The sequence below is a fragment of the Jaculus jaculus genome, chromosome 8 (assembly GCF_020740685.1).
Source record: "Jaculus jaculus isolate mJacJac1 chromosome 8, mJacJac1.mat.Y.cur, whole genome shotgun sequence".
In the NCBI taxonomy this organism is placed as follows: Eukaryota; Metazoa; Chordata; class Mammalia; order Rodentia; family Dipodidae; genus Jaculus; species Jaculus jaculus.
The window spans coordinates 67,005,362-67,023,433 of NC_059109.1; the positions used below are offsets into that span (position 1 = coordinate 67,005,362).

An 18,072-nucleotide genomic window follows, 5' to 3' on the forward strand; every position below is an offset into this window, starting at 1 on the left:
ATTCAGTCACAGGAACAGATGAGAGAATATGAAGGATGTCTCCCCTGGAAAGAAGGATATACGTTTGAAATCTGATGGCATCAGGTTTTATCACAATTTCTATTTCCTCAACTGGAAAAACTATAATCTCAGTACCTGTTTAATGATGACAGTGCAGCAGATAGAAACCATATGTGCCAAAGAGTTTATATTACCTCAACTCGAAATGCTTTTATGTTTTTAATGAAAATTATGCTTTTACAAGTAGAGAGAAGAGGCAGAAAACTACACACTACATACCAAATCAGGTGAGACAGTACTGAATCCAGAGGTCTTCCAGCACATGTTATCCTCATACCTAACATCATTCACTCCTCATATCTGTGGCCATTGATCTTCCATTACTGTTTGCCTTTCCTTCCTACAGCCCGCATTCAGTACTCAAAAAGAAAGTACAGCATTTGTTTCCAACATACTAAATCTTTTAATAAAGTTTCAGCTACTTTATGATTTAAAAATTGTTGGAAGGAAAAATAGGCATCTGGAATTTTTTTTTTTTTCACCATCAAATTTCCTTCAGGTAACTTGGAAGAGAATGTAATGGGTGATTGGTGATGATGCTCTGATGAAATACTGGTGCCAGCTAGTGTCTCAGGATGTGCTGGGAGTCTGCATGAGCTGTAGTGACACCTCCTGGAAAGACAAAGAGAGTAGCACTGTGTGCAGCTTGTCATGCTATTACCCTTACATGATCAGAATCAATGAAGATAATATCTATTTTCAACATGCAGAATTTCCCTACAGGAAAAAGAGCTACCTTCAAAGATAGACAACTTCATATGTACATGCATTTGTATTTGAGTGGCTTTCATTTTAAAAGCCAGCTAAGTCAAAGAAGGCAAAAATAACAAAAATTAATGAATCTGATTTTTTTGGAAAACAGATTTTTATCTACTTATTTTAGCATCATGCAGACAAGGCCCTCTTCATATCTAGAGAAGTGAATTTTTTGGAAGCGACTTTATGTAATTGTGATCTAAGGAAAATGCAAGTCTGACTCTCTTTTGAATGCCTGGACTGTCAATATACCGACCCCTCCTGTGCATGCTCTGCCTGCTCTCTATCCTCAATACTGTAGTTTCTACATGGGTCTGCCATGGCCTGAAGGGTATCCTGATCCAAGTGTCACCCTCCTCTCCTCACATATTCTACCTGTTTTAAAATGTAATTATGTTTTAGAAAGTCAGTTGAAGCCCTGTGTGCAAAAACTAAAATAAAAATAAGCATTACCATCAAATTACTAACTTTCCTTAGTGACACATAGACCCTAAAAATATGAAGATAGCCGTTCTAAATATCCAACTCCACACTTCTAGTAGGTAGATTCTGATAATCCCTCTCTTTTCCCCCTCCATTCACCCATTCAATATTCAGTCATTTATACATGCTCCAGCTCTGTGCTAGACATCAGGAGATACAAAATAAATCACATGATGGACTTTATGCTTTTTACCAAGGACCTTAAATTCTAGTAATCAAGTATCAGGTAATAATCATTAACCAAACCAAAAAAAAAAAAAAAGCTCAAATTCTGGTGGTGTCTATTGAGATAACAAAGTTGTGGAAAATGAGAAAGGAACAGGTGTCTCTGGAAAAACAGAAGTCAGGAAAGGACTCTCAGAAAAGGAGGTGGGATTGAGGTGTAAGAAGCAGAGAAAAGGAAGAATATAGGCAAGGGCCCTGTGTCAGACAGAGCAGGAATTGTTCCGTGAAAAACTACTTGGGAAGCCAAGCAAGGAACAGATGAAATAGGCGAGTATGACTGCATGGAGGCCACAAAGCATAATAAGAAATTTAAAATAGGTTTAAACCAAAGAGTCATGGTAAACAGCTATACACACTAGCACTTATTTTATTTCAGATTAGCACTTGATATTCAGCACAACTTCATAAGACAGGCATTAAGATCCTTAAAATACAGATGGAACACAGCAGAGAAGCAAGCTGCCTCCTAGGGTTATGGCTAATAAAGGCAATGCTAGGAGTCAGCCTAGCCATGCAAGTGGGTTCATGCTTCAAACTATTGTAATTAAAACTTCTCATTTTTGCTAAAGCAAGAGTGAGAAATACTATTCGAGATCAAGGCAATTATCATTCCAAAACAATGTTACTTAGGCCAGAAGAATAGCAGTGGTGAGATATGGCTTAATGGTGAGAATTAAATGGATTTCTAACATGTTTAAGCAGTAAATCTAACAGACCTATTGGTAGACTGTTGTTGTGGGCAAGGGGAATGCCTGGTGGGAATGAATCTTGTAGTACAGTTGACTCACACTACAAAGGTGGCGTTCCCTACTGTGCTTATTCAATGAGCAGTTTCTATGACATCAGAGTCTCTTACCACTGTTTCTCAATGTCTAAGAGGAAAATCTTTTAACACAGCCCATTTTTCTTATTTCTATGTGCATATACAGAGTTGTATCTTACCCATGTGCAGTTTATATATATTTATATCATCTATTTTGAGTCTGTTAATAATAAATAATAATTATTCTTTGAAAAGTGCTTACAAATGATGATTAAAATTCTACTAATGCCAGGCATGATGGTGCAGACCTTTAATCCCAGAATTTGGGAAACAGAGGTAGGAGGAGCGCCATGAGTTCAAGGCCACCCTGAAACTCCATAGTGAATTCCAGGTCAGCCTGGAGTGAGACCCTACCTCGAAAAACAAAACAAACAAACAAAAAATTCTACTAGTGTCTGGAGGTATATACCTCAGTAATGCCATACTTGCCTAGCATGAGCATGGCCATAGGTTCAATTCCCAGCAGTACAAAAAAGTTATCATAAAAATACGTTTTCTAGGTACCCCCCCAACTATTTTTTTTTAATATTTATTTATTTATTTGAGAGAGACAGACACAGAGAGAAAGACAGATAGAGGGAGAGAGAGAGAATGAGCGCGCCAGGGCTTCCAGCCTCTGCAAACGAACTCCAGACGCGTGCGCCCCCTTGTGCATCTGGCTAACGTGGGACCTGGGGAACCGAGCCTCGAACCGGGGTCTGTAGGCTTCACAGGCAAGCGCTTAACCGCTAAGCCATCTCTCCAGCCCCCCCCCCCCAACTATTTTTGAGTGGGTACTGTCTCTAATTTGTTCTTACTAATTTCCTTTGTATAAATCTTTTTTATTAAAAGCTTCATTATTTTCTAAGACCAAGCAAGTAAAAAAATGAGGCTCAACAGATGCACAAGGGGGTGCAAGCATCTGGAGTTCATTTGCAGTGGCTGGAAGCCCTGACGCGCCCATTCTCTCTGTCTACCTGCCTATTTCTGTATCTCTCTCTCTCTCAAATAAATAAATAAAAATAAAATATTTTTTTAAAAATGAGGCTCAAGGGAATGGTTTCATTCATTGATAAACTGCAGCTACATATTTTACATATATTGTTTTTCATTTTTGGTTTTTATGAGGTAGGGTTTCACTCTAGTCCAGGCTAACCTGGAATTCACTATGTATTCTCAGGGTGGCCTCAAACTCATAATGATCCTCCTACCTCTGCCTCCTGTGTGCTAGGATCAAAGGTATGTGCCACCATGCCCAGCTTTATATCTTTTCTAAATATTTAATTTATATTTATTTATTTGAAAGATGGAGAGATAATGGATGCACCAGGACCTTCAACTGCTACAAACAAACTCCAGATGCATGTGCCACCTTTTGCATCTGGCTTACATAAGTCCTGGGGAATTAAACCTGGGTCTTTTAGCTTTGCAGGCAAGTGCCTTAACCATGAAGCCCTCTCTCCAGTCTCAGTTACATATTTTACATTGTATTTCACTAAGTCACAACCATTGAAATTTTGCTAATGTTATGTGAAAGAATCTGAAAGAATGTGGCTATATGGGAGCAGAGCTTAGTAATAAGATATAGGTAGCAATGGGCTTCTAGGAAAATTCTCTTTTGATGTCTTCAATCTATCAGTGAACAGGAGGCAAAATGTTCTTCTGAACGTGAGGGTATCTAAGGAAAGAGGAGAAAATGTCCTGTAGGAGAATGAGTAGCCAACTTAGAACAGTAAGATTATCTGAAAACTTCAGGAGCACACTTAAGATGAATGAACACAAAATGATACAATGGTCGTGAACTCTCCTTTAAGTATGTGTGCAGGCAAACTATAAGAGTTGAATTCAATCAGGATCAAAATTCCACATCTTTATCTGGCCTTTATGTATACCCCATCTGTGTCTAGGCTTTCTGGTTTCTCTCCAGTAGCTCTGTGCTGGAGAATGGGTCACTACCTTACCTGTCAGTTATATTTACCCTTTTAGCTCCAGTCTCCAGGTTAATTCTTCCATCCCACCTCTCATTTACTCAGTTAACATATATATTTTTGTCATAGACTTCACATATTCGGTATAATTTCATTTTCCAAACATTCAGTATCTTTCTAGCTGCCTTGTTTGAAATCCCCTCTGGACAAGGAACTTTTACTTCTTTTGTGGTGTGCTTGCGTGCGTGCGTGCATGCGTGCGTGCGTGCGTGCGTGCGTGTGTGTGTGTTTTGAAGGCATGTATGTGTCTTTGTCATGTATCATGCACTCACCTGTGATAGGGTGTGCATATCTGAGGTTTCCAGAGAGGGATTAGAATGTCCCACTCCAAGCCCATTCTTATCTGAGCTGGAATCTCTCACTCATCCTGGAGTTTGCTGTATTTTTACAAGCTTCAGTGATTCTCTGATCTCTGCTTTCCTACTGGATTGCTGTTACAAGGCATGTGTAGCCATGTCCAGATATTTTCATGGGTCCTAAAGATCAAACTCCAGAAGTTTCTCAGGCCTATTTAGTTCCTCATGTTTGCAAGAAAGAAAGTGCTTTCTTAACTACTTGTTGAATCATCTCTAAAGCCCTTATTTTCTTTCCTTTGCATATTTCTTTCTACAATTTCTGGCACATTGTAAGTTCTCAAGTTAGTAAAATTTAAGTTTTCCCTATTTATGAGCTATCTTTCCTCATAAACTTTCATCAACAAAAAATAAAGTTTCCTTTATCATGACTGTGGTTGGTTACAGAATTGAAAAAAAAAAAATAAAGGTTAATGAATGATAAAGTTCTCTACAAAGTGAGAGTATTATACTAAGAATTACAGGACACATCTGCCTCAAGAGGCTGTCAAAATGCATACTGGGGCTGGAAAGATGGCTTAGTGGTTAAGTGCTTGCCTGTGAAGCCTAAGGACCCCGGTTCAAGGCTCAATTCCCCAGGACCTACATTAGCCAGATACACAAGGGGGCACGTGCGTCTGGAGTTCATTTGTAGTGGCTGGAAGCCCTGGCACACCCATTCCCTCTCTATCTATCTCTTTCTCTCCCTCTCTCTCTCTGTCACTCTCAAATAAAGAAATAAAAATAAACAAAAAAATTTTTTTTTAAAAAATGCATACTGAACAGAAATGGGCAGAAAAAAACAGAGTACCTTGTTTTTAATTTTTCCCTATTTTCATTATACCTTAAAGTGGACACAAACGCAGAAGAAAGACAGAAAAGAAAGGCCCGATTGGATCCTAATTAAATAGTATGGGAATTGAAAATAATAAGTAATTCTTTCATTGTATTCTTCATACACAATCTCTAATGGGACATAGATATAAATGAAATATCAAACACCATTAGTGAATGAAAGAGAATTTCCACTTTGATCTTTAGAAATCACAGCTCTTCAAAATTATTTCTCTTGATAAATGTTCAATTTTCTTTCCCACTTTTCTTATGTAATTATTTATCTTATGTGACCAGGATGGAACTAAATACTTCCAAACCTTTTAGTTCAAATTTATAGTCCCTACCCAAACTTATTCATACCTAACAAGCTTGGGAAGGATACTCAATAAGTCTCCAAAGCTCCTGGGGATAATTTAAAGACAAATTGTCTTCCCAAATGTTATTAGTTATATATTTAATACCTTTGCCAGTTTATTTCTGTTTAGGTTTAGAGATCAAAGGAAGGTAAGAAAGAGAAGATAAAGCTTAAACATCAATTTGAATTGAGCTACACAATGAGAATTTACTCCTGCACTTTGTTGCAATATAATCTATGAATAAATCTCTGAGGTTCACTTGCCAATTACCAGCCATCAGATGGCATGTACCTTAGATGTCAGTAGTTAATTTACATGTCAATGAAACATTAATTGGATGAAAATTTTAAAGATTTATGCACTATTTATAACATAATTGGAAGCATAGTAAGTGTACTCATCTGCTGGTTTTTATTGTATCCAGTGATTTTTTTAAAAGGCCTACTTTAAATGATCAGTGTTTATCATTGTCTGAGAGGTTGTTTCAGTTCAGGACATCACATCTGCATTTTAGATGTTAAATTATTTTAACATTAACTCTAATCATGATGTCAGAACAAAAGTCAGTCATATCTATATGGGGAAAACAGAAAAGTTTCAGATTTATAACTAGAAGTACCTGGTTAGATTTGTAAATTTAATTCACTTTGTAGTCTTAGCCATAAACATTTCACCCGGGTCAACAGTTTAGTCCCTTTTTTTTTTTTTTCAAGTTTTTCTCTTTCTTTCTTCTTTTTCTTTTCCTCCCCAGATTTTTCTACAGTTGAAAAGGAACAGTTATGTGGGTGGTCTCTGCTAAACACTGAGAATGGTTGTTGACTCTACTACAAAGGGAAACAACCACTGGGCACTTAAACTTAACTACTGTATTTAAGTGCAGTACTTAGAACAAATACTGTATTTACATAGACAGAAATTTCAAAAGCTGCTGGCCTGGCAGGTCAGCTTACTATTAAAACTGCCACACTTGTCAGTCTATGCCAGCCAAGGCAGAAAGTAGAAAAGAAAGGAAAGGAAGAGGGAAAGAAGACAGGAGAAGCAAAGTTTGTGGCTGTGAGTTTCCAATGTCATAAAATCACACTGAGTATCCAGAATTTTTTTTTTTGTCCTTATATGCCAGAATACTTGAGTTTTAGTGTATACATTAGGGAATTCTTCCTTCTGCCCCTGCAAGTGCCTCATTTTAAATTTGGCTACATGTGGTTGATTGGGGAATTGAACCCAGGCAGGCAGGCTTTGCAAATATCCCACATTTAATCAGGGAACCATCTCGCTAGCCCCAGGAATTCTTTTTAATAGAAAATTTCAATTACTGTGCTTTGCTTTACTGGTTGATGCTAGAACAGAAGTTTTTTTTTTTTTTGTTTGTTTGTTTGTTTTTAATTTTTTTTTCTAGAAAGTGCCTGCAGGCTTTCATGACATGTAGAGGTTGAATTTTTATTTGAATGTTCTCATATGTTCATATGTTGACTCAATTAACAGTTAATTTTCATATACTTATGACATCTTCAAGATTTATGTACCTTTAGATCAGTGGTCAAAACATTGTTTGCCTACTATCATTTTAGCATTAGCCCTTTTAGATCTTAAAATTATTGCATTTTATTTCCAAATACTTGTTCATACCTATTGTAATGGGCTATCTCTTTTCATGAGTGAAAACAAATAATAGAACAAAATTATATATCCTGACAGACAAAACAGGCACATATGTACATCAAGACAAGATCAGAGAGAAATGACACAAAATATATATTGCATGAAGCTGTGCATGATTAATAAGTTGGATCTCAACTTGGTACTGAGTCTTTCAGAGGCTGAAGCAAAAGAAAATCTGATAAGTTGAAAGTATTATTTTTCAGAAAATTGCAAAAATATAAATAAATCTTTATTTTTTCACTTTTATTCTTTGCTTCATAAATTTTATCTTTATTAATCAAGTTAATCTTAATTTTAAAGAAAGTCTAAGTGATTATTGATTTTTAAAATGAAAACCTAATGATACTTTTTTCCTTAAATTAGTTTATGGCAAAGAACATTAAATGTAATATTTTTTAAATAAACTTGGATCACTTAGCCATTTTGGTTCTGGATTTATTGCCTTATGAAAATTGAATGCCAAATATCCTCTTCTTTAGTAAACATTTACTAGATATTTATAGAAGAAACTAGATTTTTAAAATAAGAATTTCCCAAAATAAACATTGGGAAGTTAACGTTTTACATAAATAGGACTGCATTAAAAATATATAAGGAAACAGCCAGTAATTTTTTGATAGTCAGAGATAAGTGTGAATAGATTAAAGCCAGCATTCAAATGTAACAAAGCAAAGATTCTATTCTTTATGGTCTATGGATCCAGTGTCTGAATTGGCCAAAAGCGCACCATGCATTACACAGCGTAGACTTCGAAAGGTCAAAGACATCCTCAAGGCATTTTATTCAGTGAAACCTGCTCTCCTATTCTTGTCTTAACTTCTGACTCAAGTTTCACTAGTTATTCTCTTGCCTTCTTCACCATCCCCAACACATCCTGTCTTCAACAGGAAGCTCCTTCACAAGACTACTCAACGATATCTGTATATACATTTATGACTTAAGAGAGACATACATCAAGAGAATCAGACCTGACAGGTATTAATTTAAAATGCAATTCATTTTGAAGAGAAGGGGACCAGCATAAATTCAGATTTGAATGACAGCATACAGTACAAATAATTCTTTATTTGGGGATCCTGAGAAATTTCAGCAAGTGGTTTTAGAGTAATGAATGTAATTCATTAGCTGCTATTTTAAAATGCAAAGCACACCGTGACATCAATGATGTTCTTTTTAATCTCAACAAGTAGGCTATTACAATTAAATCACTTGCAGAAAGACAGTACATTTCAATATATATTTGAGGAAATTTTAGTGTTGTAGTAGCAATAATTCAATAGCATTTCATAATTCTACAGATGATGACAATATCTTGAGACTGTTTAAATGAAGCAATGTTTTATGAATTGTTAGTAATAACATTTATATACTAAAAATGTCTTTTTAATATCCCTTAGTAAGGTTTTAGTATATCTTTAAGAAAATAATCACTATTTATTCAAATTGCATGTTTTTCCCCAAAGAGAACATTTTTAAATGCACCATTTTCTTTTCTCTTTCTATCTTCCTTAAGCCACTAGACAACAAAACAATGGCTCTTTCTTCATGTGGAAGAGTAAACTTCATCAACACAAATGGCCACAAGGCTTCATAGCACAGAAATTACAGATTCATAAGGACTTTTTCTTCCTATTTATGAACAAATGAGTTTAAAGGGCCTTTCCTAACATGCTTTAAAGTATATATATTTCAATGATATAATTATCTTGTCAATACCAAACATTGCTGACTAATAAATGAGACCCAAATAATTAAGTTCTGTTCTTTGTGCAATCAAGATTTAGTGCAGTAATCAATTTGGGTAAGAATTCCTAGTCTGGAGGCTGTAGAAGATAAGCAAGCTACTAACTAAAGTTGGTCATGTGGGAAGGTGTTTAAATGAGTGCTCAGTTTACATGTAGCCATGGATAACTTCCATGTCTTGGTCTTCATTAGTACTTGGATGATTCATTGTCTATTTGTTTCTGCACTAACTTGGATGTGGTGTACAAGTAAAAAAAAAAGAACAATTGAAAAATAATTCAATACATTCAAGAGCACTGTTGATAATTGAACATGGAATACAATACCAGGCTAAAACACAACCGCTCTGCTTTTCACTTACAACAAGGGGTACAAATGCTGCTATGAAATCCAAGATGCAAACATGTGGGTGATAACAGAGCACACAGTACACTTTACAGTGTTTGTGGTACTGTAGGCCTGGTGTGGAGGCCTACCCAGGTTTCTGCTTTTATTTATCTTCTACTCAATTTATTCTTTGCTACTTAGAATAAATCTTGCAGCTTTCCAGACCCTAAACTATGCTTTCTTGCAAATTCTTTCCCTTTGGGATGAAATTATGGTTTCCATGAGGTATCTCTCTTGGGGCACGACATCATCAAATCAAACCAGGGCAACTGAGTATGTTAGGCTATAGCGATTCACACCGAGCTACATATATATGTGCATCTGTATGTATGAAACATGTATGGAATGATAATACTGAAATCCCTTTTGTCAAAAGCTTATTCATGTGTACATTAGGAAAAGGGAACATTTTGGTAAGTGCATTCTTATCTCACGGGCTGAGGAGTAGGCACCGTGAGCATGTGATACCACTGTAACTTAATCAGTTGGGGGAACACAAATAAGACTTAACTATCCTCAATGCAAAGAAAACAATATGCACAAGATATCCCTTCACGTATCCAGGAGGGATGGAGGTTTCCCCTGCCTCTGGGTGCACACTCTTGCGACCATCAATGTCAGCAAGCTGCGAGGATGGGGAGCAATGAACGTCTCCACCACTGCTGGGTCATTCATAGAAAGGAAAATAACTCTTTAAAAAAAAAAATCGAACACCAGAATCATCTCCCAGAACCATATAATCTGACTACCTGAGGGTTACAAATACAAAAAAAAAAAAAAAAAAAAGAAAGAAAGAAAGAAAAGGAAGAAAGAAAGAAAAGCAAAGAAAGAAAGAAAAAAAGAACAAGAAAAAAAATCCACATCCAACAGGGAGAGGCGCGAGAAGAAATAAACCCCACCCAAGACCCTTCAGCAAAACAGGTGCTACCAAGAGAAAACAGCTAGTTGGCAAAAACACTTCAAACTCCATCTCCTTTACAGTAGAGGCAATCTCGGTGTGAGGGAGTATCGTTCTCTGTGTGAGGGTGTCTCTCTGAATTAGAATTCACTAGGTCTCTCTGAATTAGAATCAGCTCCTAAGTTTCACCCTCAAAAAGGATTTTTGCTGTCGACTACTGGTGTCTTCTGAGATGAAAGAAGTCCGTTTTGAAGACGCAACTCTGACCCTTACTCCTGCAAGTCATCACTTAATCTACAGGCCCGTGAGTGGTGTCTGTATCCTTCAGCCTGGTCCCAGGAACAGTTCCCGCGAACAATGAGCCAGACCAGAGACCCACCCAGCGAGACCCGCCGCTGCCCACCGCTCGGTAGCGGCTGGCGCGGGACGCTCGGTGCACCTCCATGCTGCACCTCCAAACCCCAGAAGCTAGGAGGTAGGTGGTCCTCTTCCGTGACACCGTGCCCATCCAGTGAGCCCTGCCTCACAGCGCCCACCAGTTAAAGATGCTGTACCAAAAAAAAAAAAAAAAAAAAAATTCAGAAGAGGGGGCGGCGCAGCAGTCCAGCAGGCCGCCTACCGGGACCCCAAGTAGCCAGGCTGGGGAAGCAGGCTCTGCTTGGAGCCTGTGGACTCGGCTTTGTGAAATCTCGAAGGACGGGGTGGGAGCAAAAGGTGGGGCTAGGAGCCACAAAGTAGCTTTAGGTTCCCCCCCCCCAACACCCCTGGGCCTGGCATCCTGCATGACACAAAAGACCGGTACCATCGGTGCCAACAACTCTGCCGCCGCCTCGGTCCCGCAGCGCCTTGGAGCCCAGCGGCCCGGCCTGGGCGGTCCCCGCGGGGCGCGCCGGAGGCTGGAGCATCCCTGGACGCTGGACCTCGCGGCGCTCCCCCGCCTCCGCCGGCGAGCTGCAGAGAACCAGGCGGCGGAGAAAAGGGAAAAGCAAGACTTACTTGGGGCTGAAGGCTCCGCGGGACTTGCGCCTCGGACTCGGCAGGTGTCTGGCCCCGCGGGCCGGGAGGAAGCGAGGGCGGCGCCGCGCAGGTCTGCACTAGGCGCCGACGGAAAGTCTCGCCCTCGCCCCGGTTTCCAGATGCGCCTTGCTGTCGCCGCGCCCCGGCCTCCGCAGCGGGTCCCGGAGCCGATCTCCCGCTCCGCTCGTTCCCGGCAGACCACACCCTGTCACCCCACAGCCCTGCACTCCTTCCTCTTTGACACTTGCACCGTACTCCGTCGCCAACGTTCTCCCACCCCCTTGGCCCACGTGCTCCGCGGCTCGGAACTTCCCCAGCCAGGAGACCCTCCGCGCGCTGGGAACCTCCGGTCAAGGCGGCTGGAAGGTGCGCCCCCCGCCCCCCACATCCCCTAACCCCATCAGTATGGAGGCCCTCGCCTTCACCGCGTCACTGCGATGATGCTGTAGGTATGCTGTGGACTAGATGTAATGATGTCTTTTTTAATGAGCCACGCATTACATTTAATATGATAGAAATGCAATCCCAGGAGTGTCACAGAGTCATCATTGAGTAGTTTTTCATGGCCTTTGGGGACAAACAGCCTAGCTTTCTCCACACGTAAAAAGCCCAGCAAAGTTCCCAAGCATCGTTTTTAGTCAAATCCAAACCAAACATACCATTTCCTACTGATTCTACTCCCCCCACCTTAGTTGTTCGTGTTGTTACAGAAGTACCTTGTTTTCTTGTCCTTCGAAGTTTGAACTTCTTTCTAAGGACTGCCTGAACGTTCTGTTCATAGGTTCATGAAAATACCACCGCATGTTATTTTCTGTTTGCATTATTCCCTCTAATATTGGTCCATACACTCCTGTACACATTTTCATATTTCATATTTGTAACCATCAATAGCTCATGGTATAATCCTTTGAGTACTGGATGTTTTCACAAGTGTTCATAGAAAGCATACCCTTTGAATAAGGAATGAGCTTAGTGATTTTATATCATGGTTAAAGGAATCAAGACTTCACCTGTATAGTGGCTATGTATCCCAAATATTCTGGAGAAAATCAGTAACATCGAACCTTTTGGCTGGGACATTTCTCATTCATTCCTTAAAGCAACTTTTGTGGGCTTCTCCATGTCTAGACTCAGGAACATCAATAACTTAGCGGTCTCTCAGTTTGAGGCTTCATAGCCTTAGAGCTGGAACTTCGTGTCTCTTTACACCAGCACTAGCTGCGCACGGCTGACCTTTCTTAATGTCACATCTAGCTGCCTGCCTGTCCAGCCATGAGCCCTGTCTGATACTAGCACAGCTATCTTTTGTTCAAGATAATGTTTATTTCCCCTTTCTATTCTTTCACACTCTTAAAATTATTATTTTATTTATTAGGAGTGAGAGAGAGAAAGAAGGCAGGAAGGAAGGAAAGAAGGAAGGAAGGGAAGGAGGGAGGGGGGAATGAGCAGGAGCATGTCAGAGCCATTTGCTACTTGCAAATGAATTGCAAACTCATGTGCCACTTTGACACTTTGAGCATCTGGCCTTTTGTGGGTACTGGGGAACCAAACCTGGGTCAGCAGGCTTTACAGTCAAGCACCTTAACCACAGAGCCATCTTCCCAGCACTTACTCTTTTACTCTTCATCCTCTGAACTTGAAGTTTAAGGAAACAAAACAAACATCTCTTAAAGTATAGATCTCTTTACCCATTATCTTGGTTCTTTAAAATAAAAATTATTTTGTATATATGTTGCTTCAGCCATTCACACATGGTTCCTGATATGTTTTTCCAATTGAAACAAATAGCCATTCACATTTATAAACTTAGACAGATGATCCCACAGCCAACCATTGCTCCAGCTCATTGAATCTTCAAAAGCCCTGTGAGAAGTAGCCTACTTTACAGATGAGAAGCAGGTACAGCAATGGGATCACAAAGCTAGTAATACTGGAGCAAGGACTGAAATCCAGCATGTTCTTGATCTTCAATACCACATGAATCAGACTGTCATCCTCTCTTGAACTAATGTGTTAACAAATATTTTAAAAATAATACATATTTTTTCCATCCACATTTAGCTTCACACGGGAAAATTAGACAGTTACACTATAAAGACCATTGAGAGCTTTGAGTTTATGAAACTTCCTCAGATAAAGAACTCTTTCTTTGGTGGTATCATGGACACTACGCTCTGTATTTGAAACATGGGAGAGACCCAGTCCAGCTCGGGACTTCAGGATTTTCAAATTTGGATTCAACTGCCCACTGCCAACTCATGTTTGCTCCTCAGTAACCCAGCTGTTTGTAGAAGTCCCCTTACTTCCTGTGGCAGATAGACTCATGGACCACAAGGATATCCACATCCCAGTTCCCCTGGGACCTCTCAATGCTACTTGATGATGAGGTGGGGAGACTTTGCAGATGTATTTAAATGTCCTTAGATGGGGAGAGTGTCTTGGACATTAAGGCTGGAACCTAAGTGAGATTATATGGTTTTAGTATGCAGAGGAACACAAGGTAATTGGCAACAAAGATGACAGCTATAAAGCCACAAGCCAACCTCTGACAGTGGACAGGGGAAGATGGAAGAAAGGAAAGAAACATGATCATCATTACTGGTTGACTTTCATCCATGAATGTGATTTAGGAATTCTGGCCTATAATGAAATGTATATTGTTTCAAGATACCAAGCAGCCAAAGGAAACCAAGTCCTCAAATCTAGAAGGTGTCTTTCTATACTTAAGGGTGAAAGAAAAGACAGTGTGGTGGTTTTAATCAAATGTTCTCCTTAAACTCATGTATTCTGAATGCTTGATCCTCAGCTGATGGCCTTGCTGGGTGAAGTGTGTTGCTGTAGGCAGGCTTGGGTGTGTTAAAGCCTGTTCCCTCTTACTGGAACCTGGTTCACTCTCCTGCTGCTCCTTTTCACTTGTTGTGGCAAAAGTGATGTCCAGCTTCTGCTCATGCCATGTTTTCCACTGCCATCATGGAGCTTTCCCTTGAGACTATAAACCAAAATAAACTCATCCCTCCCATCAGCTACTTTTGTTCAGGTGTTTTGTCCTAACAATGAGACGGTAACTACAATGGGCAGATATCCCAAGCAATGGGTCATGCCCCAGTCTGCGGCTGGAGAAGCCAGTCATTTCAGGGAAAGTGGGGGAGGGGGTATTTGTCTTTGAACACAAGATTATATACCAGCCTTCCAATTCAGATTGTGTAATTAGACCCAAATTGAATATATACAATAAGGGATATGTTTATATGATTTAGAGCAGATTTAATAAATGTAGCATTTTATTTTTAGTACTGTTTTATTTATTTGAGAGAGAGGAAGAGAGAAAGGGGACGGGTGCATCAGGCTCTCATTCCAGTTCATATGAAATCCAAACACAAGTGCCACTTTGTGTGGTTTTATATGAGTACTGGAGAACTGAATGTAGACCAGTAGTCTGCCAAAGTATGCCTGTAACTGCTGAGCCATCTCTGCAACCTCAGACTTGAGATTTTACGTTTGTTATTGGCTATCCAACTATACTACCTTAAATATACAGAACTTTACATTTTTCCTTTCAATGGATTTGTAATTAAGATTTTATCACCACTTCTGAGGAGCACAGAAATCCTCTATTGCTCCCTGATAAGAAGCAGCCACCAAACCAGAGAGGCACAGTTCTATTCAAGCCATGAGCAGACTCTAGAAGCCTGCCTGACAGCACAGCAGTCAGCAGTTATGTGATAAACACATAAGAACGTGTGAGAAGGTGTCATCTGAGAATTCTTACCACAGCCCCAAATAAACTAAAGCAGATCCATTTCAAATATACTGTATCAGACAGCTTCAGGTTCACTGAGATGAACTTCCAGACCAGGCACAGTTACTATGGAGGAAGGGATATTTATTGAAGCTTACAGATCCAGGGTAAGTTCCATAATGGCAGAAGAAGCTGACCTCCTTCACAGGACCAAACACACAGAGAGAAACACAAGCCTAAAAGCCAAAAAGCCACACAGCACAGCACACTTCATGAACTCCAGTTAAGCATCCTTTGCATATCTTTAGATTGAAATCTCAAACCCACCACCACACCTTAAGATCCACCCAATGAAACTGCCTCCAGCCAATTGGCTGCAGATGCAAACTACAAAGTAATAAAACACTCACTATATTGGGGGCCATCTATTCAAACTACCACATATACATTCTGTAATTACCTAGTGAATAGTAAAAATACATTTACCTTAAGCTAAAAGCATTAATTTAAATGATAAATTGCAGGAACTCTTCCACCATGTGGCCCAGGCTCTCTTTACCTCTAAGAGGAATTTGTACTTAACATTAAGACATATTATATCAGATTAAAGCTATGTGACTTCTCAAAACCAAGACCACAGATAAAATAGAAGACTTCCAGTTAAATATAAATTACAAGTTACTGCATGTTACTTTTTTTTGGTTACTGTGACAAAATATCTTGACCTAAGTAATCTAAGGGAGGAAAGACTTACTTTAGCTCACAATTTGAGAAAGCATAGTCTATCTCCATGGCAGGGAAGGCATAGCAGCAGGCATGTGAGACGATAGCTTTCTCCCTTTGATTCCGTCTGGGATCCCACCCCGTGGGATGGTGTCTTGCACAGTTATGGTGTCTTTCCATCTCAATTAACCTAGCCTACAAAATCCCTCAGAGACATGCCAAGCTATTTTTCTCCTAGGTTATTCTAGATCTCATTAAGTTAATAATGGGATTAACCATTGTTAATTGGTTAGCTTTAAGTATGAGATAATATATCATATACTCTTTGGAATAATAAATTTCATTTCACAGCATGGTATCAAACATAATAATTTCCATTTGTGAACGTAAATTATAAAGTTATTCATTGTTTGTTTGTTTGTTTGTTTGTTTCTGAAGATCAGTTTGAGCTAGAACTTGGTATGTTTATGACATTAATTCGAAAACCCTGTGTTTTGGTTTCCATTTGCTCAGGCAGTTGTTCATATCTCTACCTCTCCTCCTAGTCTTAAGTTTAATTTTATTTCAGGGCTGCAACCCCTCACAACTGGCCTAGAGCTAGCAACCTTGCTTTAGGTATCAGAAAAGAAAAAATGGGTGATTTTACTCATATTCTGTCCTAAGGCCTGAATCACTGAGGGAAGCCTGCTGGGTCACACCCAGGTATAGGAAGCTGCTGTTCTTTGCACCAATAGGCTATATAAGGGCTGGAGAGATGGCTTAGCGGTTAAGCGCTCGCCTGTGAAGCCTAAGGATCCTGGTTCGAGGCTCGGTTCCCCAGGTCCCACGTTAGCCAGATGCACAAGGGGGCACATGCGTCTGGAGTTCATTTGCAGAGGCTGGAAGCCCTGGCACACCCATTCTCTCTCTTTCCTTCTATCTGTCTTTCTCTCTGTGTCTGTCGCTCTCAAATAAATAAATTTTTAAAAAAATAGGCTATATAAAACCATGATTTGTTTTTCTGTTAGAAATACCTTATCCCATTCATGGCTCCTAGAATTTAGTAAAGTATTTCTAGCCAATAGTAAGTGAATATCTCTGCCCATTTTGTGACCTTTCTTCAGCAGGATATTTGTAGGCTGTCCAAGGACAAGGGCAGGGAGGAGGAAAACATAGGTGGCTATATTTGAAGATTGAAAGGGGGAAGTCAGATAAATCAATAAGCTGTTTAGGATTTGTTTCCTCTTCTGTAGAAACACTACACAAACCTAGATCTTACCCACTCCATGTCTGTACCCTCTTAAATTTGCCATTTTTATATCTTTCTTAGATATCCAAGAGCCTTCATGAAAAATAAATTATTTTGATTCAAACATCAGTGCTTTTGCTTGCTAGTTGAGTGAAGCAATAGTATTTTTGTTTTGGTTAAGGCAAGCTCAACAGACTGGTCTTTTGTTTTTATGCACGAGAGAGAGAGAGAGAAAGAATTGGCATGCCAATTGAACTCCAGGTGTGTTTGTCCCCTTATGTGCATGTGCAGCTTTGCATGCATGTGTCACTGTGCACTGGCTTACATGGGACTTGGAGAGTTGATCATAAGTCCTTAGGCTTCACAGACAAGCACCTTAACTTCTAAGGCATCTCTCCAGCCCAATAGTTTCTTTTTTAAAAGTATTACTTATTTACTTGTAAATAGAGAGAGAGAGATAAAAAAAGAGAATGGGTACACCAGGGCCTCCACCTCCTGTAAATAAACCCCATATGCATGCACCACTTTGTGTATCTGGCTTTACATGGATACTGGGGAATCAAACCCTGATCACTAGGCTTTGCAGGCAAACACCTTAACTGTAGAGCCATATATCCAGCCCTGAGTGAAGCAATAGCTTCTAACCACTTTGAACATATGATTCTCCAAATCAAATTAAAATATAACAATAACCACTTCATAATACTGTTATTAGTTGAGGAATAATCTGGAAATGTCCAACACAAGGCTTCATAATGCACTGTCCACCAATATGCAGCCACTGTTTTTTGTTCTTACCAGACAGGATGGTTCCATGCAGCATGTGACCCTTCAGGCAT

General features: G+C 39.6%; 1 protein-coding gene across 2 annotated transcripts in view; it reads right to left on the reverse strand.

Moving 5' to 3' along the window:
• Positions 1-11,887, reverse strand: part of Sema6d (semaphorin 6D) — a 736,415-nt gene extending 724,528 nt beyond the window's left edge. The window contains exon 1 of one of the 2 annotated variants that reach the window (XM_045155780.1): positions 11,523-11,887. The gene's annotated coding sequence lies outside the window, so the exon portion shown is untranslated. The remainder of the gene's footprint in view (positions 1-11,522) is intronic. The other variant, XM_045155779.1, reaches the window with a different exon arrangement.
• Positions 11,888-18,072: the final 6,185 nt, after the last annotated feature.